Here is a 13,042-nt window from a genome sequence, read left to right on the forward strand (position 1 = left end):
TCCCTTATTACCAATACAAAGAGACAAAATGATGTTGATGTTAGGGCTAAGCCTGCAGATGCAAACATTAGCTTGTATCCAAGTGTATCTAAAGTAAAACTTAAAGACAGGTGTTGTGCCAGAAGAAGCAAATCATGACAAAAATGCAGGTTTCCAAGTAGTGGATCTGAAATTTTTAGCAAAAGCAGTTGGAAAAGCCTGCATGTACTCTGTTGTGGAGGAAATGTGAATTTGGTGGCTACATTTTACGTTAAAACTGCAGTGCTGACACACCATTCCAGAAATCAAAGGCCAGTAGTAGAATGTATGAAGTCAATGTGAGGTTTTATTATAGGCTAAGACGTGTAGGACTTGGAGGAGAAGATGGAAACCTTTTATATGGTATGATTAACATGCCTCCACCTCTACTAAATTTTACTAAAATGAACACTACTCTCCTCAATGCAGTTGCAGATATATGTGAAGTGAGCATGAAGATGGTAGTTCAGGGGGCTATTTAAGAAAATTGTGATGCAACTAATAACAAAGATATGTAATTTTCCTACGGCAATTCATGGACAAGGTGGGTACATATGTCACTCCATGGAGTTTCAACAGTCAATAGTGTAGACGTTGGAAAAGTATTAGCATTACAGGTAATGTCTAAATATTGTTGTGCATGTTCCTTGCACAAGAACTAAATGAGCAAGTAAAGAAACAGAGTGACAAGCAGTGTTATTTAGGCTCCAGTGGAAGGATGGAAGCTGCAGGCATGAAACTGATTTTCTATTAGGCCTTTGTAAAGGCACAGAGTAAGATACATAAAGTATTTATGAGATGGAGAGTCTAGTGGTTTCAAGACTGTAGCTGAAAGTAAGCCCTATGGAAAAGTCTGCAGTATTCTCTAAGTAGGAATGCTTAGGCCATATTCAGAAGAGGATTTGTGGACGACTCAGAAGAATTGTTTCAGACAATAAAGGCAAGTTACTGGGGGGGGGGGGAGCCACTGAGGGGAAAACAGGCTAACAAAGAAGAAGATAACTGACAACCTGGAAGTATATTATGGTGGTGAAATTAAGAATAACCTCACTGACTTGGATAATATGAAGAAGGCAGTATGGGCTATTTGATTAAATTACTCGTTGACAAACAATTCACCCCAACATGACCTATATTTTAATCAGTACTGAAAATTCCTGAAAAGCATGGAAAGTGGGAAAGGTTATAGTCTTAAGAATAACTTTCCTTATGCGATATCAATGGCCATCAAAATAACTTTTCGAGCATTGGCTTCAGAAGAAGCAAAGCACGGAACCCAAATGAAAGCGTCAGTTTTTTTATTTGGAGGAAAAGTTCAAAGACTGTGTTTCTTGTTAAACTGGTACTGAAGATTTTTGCTTTGGATTCTGCAGCTGTGTTTAGTGATATGAATGTACCAAGACTTTACATCCTCAGGAAGTTGGGCCTTACACCTGGAGTCATCACTGAACAGCTACTGTGAATGAGCAATAAATTGCAAAGGCAGAGGCTTCAGTGCAGAATATAGGAGCTTCAAAGGATGATGAAGAATAACTGGAATATGGTTATGGACACTTTGCGTTAAGGTATGATTAAAAAAAACTTTCATGCAAAATTTAAATTGATTTTTCTGCAACTTAAAATTTTCATCCTTTGAGAACACATGTATCATAATCTATTGGAGGGATTTCTATGAAATTTGGCACACTTTTTCCTTTAAACCAAAGCAATATTTGTATGGAACAAGAGCTTTATTCTGTGCAATATAAACAGTTTCATGCTTCAAAACATATGGAAATTTTGTTTTTAAATTACTCAAATCAGAAAAATTACATAAAATAATTGAAATAATTTCTGAAAATTTACTGTACTTGAATGTACACTTATTAGCGTAGATTAGTTTACTTTATTCTGTGCAATATAAACAGTTTCATGCTTCAAAACATATGGAAATTTTGTTTTTAAATTACTCAAATCAGAAAAATCACATAAAATAATTGAAATAATTTCTGAAAATTTACTGTACTTGAATGTACACTTATTAGCGTAGATTAGTTTACTATACGAAAGATTAAAAAATTCGCAAGGAAATAATGAAAAGTATACCACAAAATAATAATGTAACAAAAAATTCAGAATTTTCACATAGTATTGATAATTTATTGAAAACCTCATAAAATGATTTAAAGCATGTAGATCCATCTAAATAAGTGTACAAGATTTCAGTGATATTTGAAAAAAAAGGTAAGTGATGTAAATTCACGAATATAAGACTGCAAATCTGCCACAGTCTCCTCTTTACTTAACCCTAATAATGCAGATTTCTGGCTGTGAATTTGCAGTTTGTTGTCTTATTCTAATAGTAGATAAAGCAGGAAAATGAAATATCAATTAGAAGTAATGAAATTGTAGAATTGCTTTTGTTACGGCAGTTTTTGAAGGAGTAAGCTATGAAATCATAAGCATCTTTATCTTGGGGGTAGTTGCTCTGTGGTGTGACTACTATCAAGTCTGTCTCTATGTCATAGCTCTTTTACGACGTTATGGTTACAGTGATAGTTTGTCTATAATGTCGGATGAATATTTTAATATTCACCTTCATCCTTCACTTGTAGAATGGAATCGTAGTCTATGGAACAAACCAAAATGATTTTTCATATCATACTAGTCTTCATTTTATTTTATTAGATCATATCTTTTAAAAATACTTATTGTCCTTAGATTTTGAGGCTAGTGTTTGTCACTGCCAAGAGGAAGCTTGATTTTTTTCTCATAACATTAAAATATGTATAATGTTACATATGGTACTGCTGTTGTTTTGGACTTCTGGAAACCGATAAACATAAAACAAAGTTTGAGATAAGTCCTGTTTTACTTCTTGATTTTGTCAACGTTCTGAGGAGCTAATAAACATTTATGTTTCTCTACTTACAAAACACAAGTTACAAAGTAATGTTTCGTGTTGTTGTATCTGTTGAACCAGGTTACACCGACTCCTGGGCACTATAATATCACGAGGACGCGGCCACGTGACAGCAGGTTTGAGTGGTGTCACTTCCGCCTCCTTTCGTCTGAATGTCGTCGATCAGCAGCTCCCTAGGACAATAAGTGACAGTTACCAACAATATTACTTTCGTAGCAGTTTAACGCTCTACTGTACTATGTTTTATGTGTGATATCTAAAACTGAATAAATTGGAATGTCACAATGACCGCTGAGACTCGAAGGAGGAGTTACTTTAAAACGAATATCTATATGTTTAACGTAACAAAATGGGAGAAAATAGTGTATTAATGACTTGCTGATATTGCAGGACATAGAGCAAACAGGAATGAAAATGTTACCTACAATACAAACAAGCAAAATTCATGAAAATAACAATTTTTTGTTACTACAGAGACACACATGCAAAAACAAACGCCATAGGAAAACCCTCTTCTAGTGAAACAAGAGGCGTTTATGCTGTGACTTAAAATGGTCACTCATTCATCTCAAACATGCAGCATGTTCTTCATGACATAACTCACTAATTGTAGAGTCAATTGAGTTCATTCCCCCTAGCAGGAATAGTGGTCCTCTGGACTTCCCCAGTGTTTGCCAGGCATAATCTGTATGGCTTACGCGAGGAGATAATGCTTTCCAGTCCACTTCATCAATACGTTCGTCTTCAAAAATGTAATTACCTGCTAGATCACCGACACACATATATCACTGACAAGTCACACATATTATTGGAATTGTTGATCACTACACCCCGAAAGAGTACGGATCAACGAAGAAAGCAAACTTGGGAGAAAGAGCAAATTCACTCGCTTTTTTCCTACGAAAGCTAACAGCAATCAACTTTTCCAAGGAAGACAAGTCGTACGACTAGCCAAGATTACAACATGGATCATATGTTCTCCTATTTACTCATGTGCAAAAGTTGGGACGTTACATTAACATGCAGGCGTCACACTGTATGTAGGCTGAACAAGACCGGGAAAGAGGTAAATATGCTATGGCCAGTTACTAGAGTGCAATGTGGTGCTCACTGATTTGTCCTAGTGAATTTCTGTGGAGATGATACTTGGGAACAGAAGATGACTCATCAACATCAGAGTAAATAAACACTTCGCTGGTATGTAGGCGACGATAACTTCAAACTTGAAGTCCCTGCTTTTTGACGATGAGACCAGATTACGCTCGGACAGGTGCCATAAACGAGCCCACATTGCGGTGATATCCCAGTTAAGTAAGACAGCCCGAGAACATTGTTGTTTGCCGAAGGAATAGTCTCTGGAAAAAACACTGCTATGCCACGTGAGCTTCCGAGTGGGACAATTTAGACAATTCAGTCCAGTGCAGTGAAGAGTTTGGCCTGTTTGTCAACACTTCTAAGGCTAAAGTTGTAGTCTTCTCTAAGAGAAGACTCCAAGCAAACTTTTCAATAAAAGAAAATAAGAAATTGGAGTAAAAACTTGAATAACTGTAAATACTCACTTACTTACGCAGAAAAATAAGAAGTGAACCGTTTTATAACCTTCAAATATCGCATATCAAAACAAAACTGTATCATGCTGCCTTCCACTGAAGATGTCTTCGAGGAAAAAGGTGAATCACATCTGGAATAAATAATTTAGAAAACGAATAGGAAATAAGATTTAACAAGTATCCTCCTTGAAGAACGTTGGCACTGTGTTGGATGAGCAGTGTGACTGCAAGAAAGATATCAGAACTAAACAAAAAGAAGCCGTGAGAAAATTTATTAGCATTAACATTTTTTATAATACCGGATCGTAGTCTTCAATGCAAATGATCCGTTGCTAAGTTTTCTCCATTTGTCTCAATGGATACGAAAGCTGGACACTTGACCAATATGTAAAGAAAATAATTGATGCGTCTGAAACACATCTCTTACACATACCTTGGGTGGTGAAAATATCAAACGAAGAAGTTCTTCATCGGATGAAAAGGCTAAACCATAAATTGCTCATTATAAAATAAAGGAACTTAATATCTAGGACACATTATAAGAGGCGAAAGATATCAGTTAATACAACTCATCGATGAAGGAAGAGAACAAGATATCTGCTGGATGACGAAGGAGCTCGTGGCTGAAGGATAGTAGTAGATGGTACAATTACACGTCAGAAGATGCCTTCCATGCTGCAACGACACGTCCAGGTCGTGGACCATCAGCCGCCATCAGGAGAAGACGCCTTAATCGGAAGAAGTGACCCTGCAGTGAAAGAGTCCAAACGCAGAGCCTCTGTTTCACCATATCGCGCTCTGAAAAGTTGCCGGGGATAAGGCTTACCCAGTTGTCACCAAAGCTTTGGCTGCTCCTGGAAATATACTGCCCACCATAAGGCGTATGGGAAAGGCTACTTTATGTACCACTCTCTCTTCTGTCCCTATTCCTGTTCGCAGGAAGAGCTATTGTTGGTAAATCTCCACGTGAGCTTAAATATCTGTAGTTTCACGTCGATGATCATTTCGCGGGATATACGTGTATTTGGGTCTTCTAGGAACGTATGCTCTCGAAATTTTAACAGCAAACAGCAACGGGATACAAAACACCTCTATGGAAACGTATGCCACTGGAACTGACTGATCATCTCCGTGACACTTCCGCACTTACTAAATGAACCTGTAACATTTGGGGCCGGCCGCTGTGGCCGAGCGGTTCTAGGCGCTTCAGTCCGGAACCACGATGCTGCTACGGTCGCAAGTTCGAATCCTGCCTCGGGCATGGATGCGTGTGATGTCCTTAGGTTAGTTAGGTTTAAGTAGTTCTAAGTCGAGGGACTTATGACCGCAGATGTTAAGTCCCATAGTACTCAGAGCCATTTGAACCATTTTTTTGTAACATTTGGGTCATCTGTGTTTGCTCTATCAGTAAGACCAATAAATAATGAAACATATTTTTTTCTGAAAGCAGGTTCGTTTTATTGAGGATTCCAACAATTAGACCATATTATTCCCTACTCTTTTGACTGCAAAACCCTATTTTCCAACATAATCTCCTTTCAGTGCTACGGCCTTACGCCATCTTACTCGAATGGTTGTAACGACGTTTCTCATTGAGCCATATACGTTATCTCACATTTCTAGCTGCTTCTCTCGCACAGATAATGATAAAAATTCAGAATTTCCAGGGTCGCCACCAGCCCAAGCCCTTCCTAGCCATTTAGAAAAAGAAACGGAGCTGGAAAATTATTAGTTTAGTTACTTTAATAATTTAATTACAAGTATGTTAATTTCTTTAAGTAGCCAAATAAATAGCACTCCATGTCGTGCATGAAGCAACTTGATTAATTCAGAATTGGAAATCGGAGTAAGTTGGTAAGATCAACACCACAACATTTATCTTTCATGTAGATTATTTATTGTATCTAAGTATTTGGTTGCACATCCTAACTACACATAAATGGTGCCTGACCAGAAATATTTAAGTAAGAATGACGTGAGAATGTAACAGAGCACAATTTAACTACAGCAAGAACAAAAACAGAAAACGGGGGTGGGAGACAATAATACTATCATCTCCTTTGCATTCATACTATAAAAGTATCTCAGTGAGATTCGCATTACGATTCTACGCATGCACTATTCTTGACAGAGGTTTAAACAATGCACGAGGTTGTGCGATAATTATTCAACATACGAACTGCGTCTGCTGCTTGCAAACGGCCGAACTAGAGCACGTGGAGCATTCCGAATCAAACTGTTGTGCTGCTATGTAGAAAGCACACGAAAGAACAGATAATCTTGCAGAAATTATAGCTCATTAAACAAGCAAACTGTTAAAATAAAGTCTACTGCGGTACCGTGGTGGATCAGAAGGGTCATTGATTACCAAACACGTGGCACAAAATCGACACGCAAAGACAAAAGCAACTTTCACAAAATATAAGATTAAAAATCATTAAAAAATCATACTCTCTTCGACATAGTATTACACTCACGTACGGATGAAGTGATCCTAACCAGCTTTGCCTAATCAGATTTACCGTTTGAAATTCTACTTCATCGTTATTCAAAATGAACAAAGTAACTTCCACACTTTTAACTCAAAACACCCAAAAATCGCCTATTTAAAGCGATATAATTATGGCATATTCGGAAAAATAACTCGCTTCACACGCTTCAGTTAAACTGAAGTTCTTAAGTGTTTCTGGAAACCTAAGATCACTTGTGCTCTCCTTCGAACGAGAAACAACAGTCTGCTCCCAGCAGACGATGACCAACTCAGCGTTTCCCACAAAACAAAACAGAAACCCCACATTAAAACACACACATAATATACAATAGGTCTTATTTGAGTGCTCTGTCTTTCTGGAAGAGTTCATGAATTGGGCTAAAATCAAGTAGTAAAGTGAATGAGTTGTACCGAATTCGACAAGCGTCTTATGAAACGACTTCACAGAGACGTTTCATGGTTCGTAAGCCTACATAGTGCCATTCTACTGGTCGAAGTTGGAGCAAAAGTTTTGTTACATCAGTAACCTTCACATCATCCACATACTGCTTCCCGAAGAGAGCAGCCGTCATTGGGCCAGATGGAAGACGAAAAGTGCGAGATTCGGGTTTTAGAGTAGATGATAAAGAACAGTCCAATGAAATTTTGTGAACTCCTCTCGGGTATGCAGACTTGTGTGAGGCCTTGCTCTGTCATGGGAAACAGAAGTTCGTTTCCATTTCTGCGGTGACGAACACGCTGATGTCGTTTCTTCAGTTTCCTGAAAGTAGTGCAATACCTTCGCAGCTAATCGTTATACCATGAGGCAGGACATCAAACAGGATAACCCCAGACCGTCACCATGACTTTGCCGGCTGAGGGTGTGGCTTTGAACGTTTTCTTCAGAGTAGAGGTAGTGTGGCGCCATTCTGGGGATTTCCGTTTTGTTTCCAATTCGAAGTGATGAACCACTGTTTCGTCACCTGTGACGTTCTACAAAAAATTGTCACGATGTGAGTCTCGTACTGTGCAAGCAGTTCCACACAGATGTTCCTCTGTTGCTCTTTATGGTCTTGTTAGGCGGCGAGGAATCCAGCAGGCACACAGCTTTGAGTAACCCAACTGGTGAACGAGTGTGTCAGCAGTACCAACAGAGACGTCCATTTGTGCAGCGAGGTGTCTTATTGTGACTCACCGATCACATCGAATGAGAGTGTCTGCACATTCCAACACTGCAGGAGTAAACAGCTGTGTGCAGCCCAGCAGAGCGGACAGGTTTGCGCGACCTTGTTGCTATGATGAGAGACGCCTCCCCCAAAGACTCATTGTGCTTTTGTTCACTGCCATGTCTCCATAGACATTCTGCAAGCGCCTATGAGTATCTTCAATGCTCTGGTAGTCTGCTAAAAGAAACTCTATGGCAGGTCTCTACTTGGAGTGCATCACTATTACAGCCGAAAATTCGAACGCTGCATAAAGCGCCGCCACCTGTCAGAACCTCATGAAACTATAAGAGCTGAAGCGCGAATATTTACGATATCCCACAGCAAACTCAGCATTTTTTCAAGCGAAATTGGCCAAATAAAAACAAGTGTTGCTTTACTTATCGAACGCCCCTTGTATTTTACTGCTGGTTTAATCGTGACCAGGGTTTAAGGCAAATTGCCGTGAGGACGCGATTGGGACGCGACACGCGCCCGCGCCAGGTCGCGCGGCGTTGTGGTTGAGGCACAGTTTCTCGTGTCGCGCGTCACGCGAGCTCTGTGGGAGGGGTGAGTCGGGGAGACGGAAGGCAGTCCTGCCATGTGCTCACTTCGGCATGGCCCTTATGGTCAGCGGCTGTATTGCCGATGCCAAAATCAGCATTTCGGTTGTAAGTAGGCTGTTTAGGTTTTTTTATTGGTAACGCCACCTCTGTATGAAAATCACTGGCTGTGCTGTGTGCAGTCTGTGGCTGCTTTGCATTGTTGTAATACTCGCCATTGTAGTGTTAGGCAGCTGGATGTGAACAGCGCGTAGCGTTGTGCAGTTGGAGGTGAGACGCCAGCAGTGGTGGATGTGGGGAGAGAGATGGCGGAGTTTTGAAATTTGTCATGAACTGCTATATTTATATATGATGATATCAAGGTAAATACATTATTTGTTCTCTATTAATATCTTTCATTTGCTAACTATCCCTATCAGTAGTTAGTGCCTTCAGTAGTTTGAATCTTTTATTTAGCTGGCAGTAGTGGCGCTCGCTGTATTGCAGTAGCTTGAGCAGCGAAGATTTTTGTGAGGTAAGTGATTTGTGAAACGTATAGGTTAATGTTAGTCAGGGCCATTCTTTCGTAGGGATTCTTTTGAAAGTCAGATTGCGTTGCGCTAAAAAATATTGTGTGTCAGGTAAAGGACAGTCGTGTATTATTGTTCAAAGGGGACGTTTCATATGGCGACCCTGCCAGGATTCGAACCTGGAATCTTCGAAAAAAATTTTTCAAATCTGTATTGGGCACTGCCCAAACCAATTTGTAAAATTTTTTGTGGGGAGCATGGGGGCTATGTAAGTAGGCTGTTTAGGTTTTTTTATTGGTAACGCCACCTCTGTATGAAAATCACTGGCTGTGCTGTGTGCAGTCTGTGGCTGCTTTGCATTGTTGTAATACTCGCCATTGTAGTGTTAGGCAGCTGGATGTGAACAGCGTGTAGCGTTGTGCAGTTGGAGGTGAGACGCCAGCAGTGGTGGATGTGGGGAGAGAGATGGCGGAGTTTTGAAATTTGTCATGAACTGCTATATTTATATATGATGATATCAAGGTAAATACATTGTTTGTTCTCTATTAATATCTTTCATTTGCTAACTATCCCTATCAGTAGTTAGTGCCTTCAGTAGTTTGAATCTTTTATTTAGCTGGCAGTAGTGGCGCTCGCTGTATTGCAGTAGCTTGAGCAGCGAAGATTTTTGTGAGGTAAGTGATTTGTGAAACGTATAGGTTAATGTTAGTCAGGGCCATTCTTTCGTAGGGATTCTTTTGAAAGTCAGATTGCGTTGCGCTAAAAAATATTGTGTGTCAGGTAAAGGACAGTCGTGTATTATTGTTCAAAGGGGACGTTTCACGGTATACCGAGTTTTATTGTCACTGAGTTGTGTTGCGTTTTCGCCGTTTCAGCGCTCTACTTCTTTTCGTTAATTCAAAATAGTTTTCAGTAACATATGTCAGTATACTTTTTGTTTTGTTTATTCTTTTGTCAAGAACAATGCACAGTTCAATAACTGGTGAACCATTAGCTACTGGAAGTATATATTCTGCCTCCACAATGTTTTCTGATCGTTAAGAAGGGACAGACGATTCATCGTGAGGGTAGTGAATAAGGAAGTAAGGAATATTATAAAATCATGTGACCAAAAGCAAGGCAGGAAAGTAAAACAAGGTTATATACTTGCTGCCTGTTATTCTGGCGTATCTCTACAATCTGTTAAAAAATGTCGAAGAGGCGTAATTTCCACAGGTATGATCCCTTTGTACTCCTAGTAAAAAGCGTCCTAGATGTGAAGTACGTAAGTTTCACTGCCATTATTTGGATATGAATGAAATAAGAGACAATGTACTACATACATGTGGACATAACATTTCCACTGCAAGCTAGAAACAGTCGAGAAGCCCTCACGAATGACAATGTTTTAATCAGATCGTCGCGACGAGAAAAAGCATTTCAGTGGTCACATACACACTATCAGCATTAATAAACTAATTACACAACAGGCTACACAAATGAAGTAGTGGTTGGTATTATTACTGAAGTGTGAGTATCGCCAAAGAGCGTCGTGATCTATTTAATTTGTTGAAATGTATTGCTGACAAAGGCAGATCTACTTTCATGACAATGCTTTTCTAACGACGTGGACTCTTCCTCTCACAAAGCACATTTGGCTAGCTTCCGCATACCGGCCGCGCACCTTATTCTCAGCTGCTGACGATACACTGATCATTGTGTTGTGCCACATATCAATTGTTTACTTCTATCAATAACAACTATTTTATTCGGGAATCAGGCATTGTCAGTTTGGCGAGGCGTAGGTGAGTAACCAGCATCAGGCCTGTGAGTGTCATTCCACTTGAAGGGTACGCTCATCATTACTTTTGTACTGCTCAGATGAAGAAAAGGAATAAAATTCTTTGTTAAGTTTCCATTCCAGTCGATAGGTTATGGGTTTGAGTAAAAAACTGCAACAGAATTGGCGATTTATTATTGTGTGAATTGTTAAACTTTTCTCATTCGAAGAAGCATCACTATTTGCGAGTACGGCCACATTTCTTTTGTTGACAGGTTTGATAGTACTTCTTTTGGAAAAACACAATATAATTTGCACAAACTCATTTTTGCAGCAGCTACTGAGACAGAATTCTGAAACACAGTGTCTCATTAAACAAGTAATTGGCGACCAGAGAGCTCAATAGCTTACGAAAAACCTCTTTGTTCCGGTTTGTGGTAACATAAGAGAAGAAATTTCATGTTTATTTTTATACTAGGAAACTCTTGTCTCACTAGCTGTCGATAATTCTTAAATAATTACTGTCACTAGAATGAAACAAACAAATTAGAAAGTACAACTTATGATATATCGTCATAGATAAGAAAGTTCAGGGTGTTTGCCAAATGGCAAAGGACTCTCCTCCTTGTGTGCCATCGTTCGCCAAAATCTCATTTCGATGTCTCGAGCGCGTTAAAAAATATGAGGGATTATGTGAATATTCCATTCTCGAGGGCGTGAGATCGGGAATGACCACGCTACATAGGATCCATTTTCTCGAGATCGGAGACAGATACAGACCTCCTCCCAAGTCTAAACAAAAATTCAATATGTTAGCTAAATTTCATATACAGCAGCGTATGGCGTAATACGCTCTAAACGCAAAATTATAGTGACCCCTATTTTTCATTGCAAACCTTTTGAATTTTGCGTAGTGTCTTACTAAAATGTGTACATCACAACAGATATGACCATTAGCGAGGTGACGGGCACTTCGCCACGTAACTGACACATAACGCTACAAGTAAGGCAAAAATCAAATATTTTCACTGAACTCTACCATCTGGTGAGCAAGATGTATGAGACAGGCGAAATACCCTCAGACTTCAAGAAGAATATAATAATTCCAATCCCAAAAAAGCAGGTGTTGACAGATGTGAAAATTACCGAACTATCAGTTTAATAAGTCACAGGTGCAAAATACTAACGCGAATTCTTTACAGACGAATGGAAAAACTGGTAGAAGCCGACCTCGGGGAAGATCAGTTTGGATTCCGTAGAAATGTTGGAACACGTGAGGCAATACTGACCTTACCCCTTATCTTAGAAGAAAGATTAAGGAAAGGCAAGCCTACGTTTCTAGCATTTGTAGACTTAGAGAAAGCTTTTGACAATGTTGACTGGAATACTCTCTTTCAAATGCTAAAGGTGGCAGGAGTAAAATACAGGGAGCGAAAGGCTATCTACAATTTGTACAGAAACCAGATGGCAGTTATAAGAGTCGAGGGGCACGAAAGGGAAGCAGTGGTTGGGAAGGGAGCGAGACAGGGTTGCAGCCTCTCCCCGATGTTATTCAATCTGTATATTGAGCAAGCAGTAAAGGAAACAAAAGAAAAATTCGGTGTAAGTATTAAAACCCATGGAGAAGAAATAAAAACTTTGAGGTTTGCCGATGACATTGTAATTCTGTCAGAGACAGCAAAGGACTTGGAAGAGCAGTTGAACGGAATGGACAGTGTCTTGAAAGGAGGATATAAGATGAACATCAACAAAATCAAAGCGAGGATAATGGAATGTAGTCGAATTAAATGGGGCGATGCTGAGGGTATTAGATTAGGAAATGAGACGCTTAAAGTAGCAAATGAGTTTTGATATTTGGGGAGCAAAATAACTGATGATGGTGAAAGTAGAGAGGATATAAAATGTAAACTGGCAATGGCAAGGAAAGCGTTTCTGAAGAAGAGAAATTTGTTAACATCGAGTATAGATTTAAGTGTCAGGAAGTCGTTTCTGAAAGTATTTGTATGGAGTGTAGCCATGTATGGAAGTGAAACATGGACGATAAATAGTTTGGACAAGAAGAGAACAGA

The sequence above is a fragment of the Schistocerca americana genome, chromosome 3, assembly GCF_021461395.2.
Source record: "Schistocerca americana isolate TAMUIC-IGC-003095 chromosome 3, iqSchAmer2.1, whole genome shotgun sequence".
Classification (NCBI taxonomy): domain Eukaryota; kingdom Metazoa; phylum Arthropoda; class Insecta; order Orthoptera; family Acrididae; genus Schistocerca; species Schistocerca americana.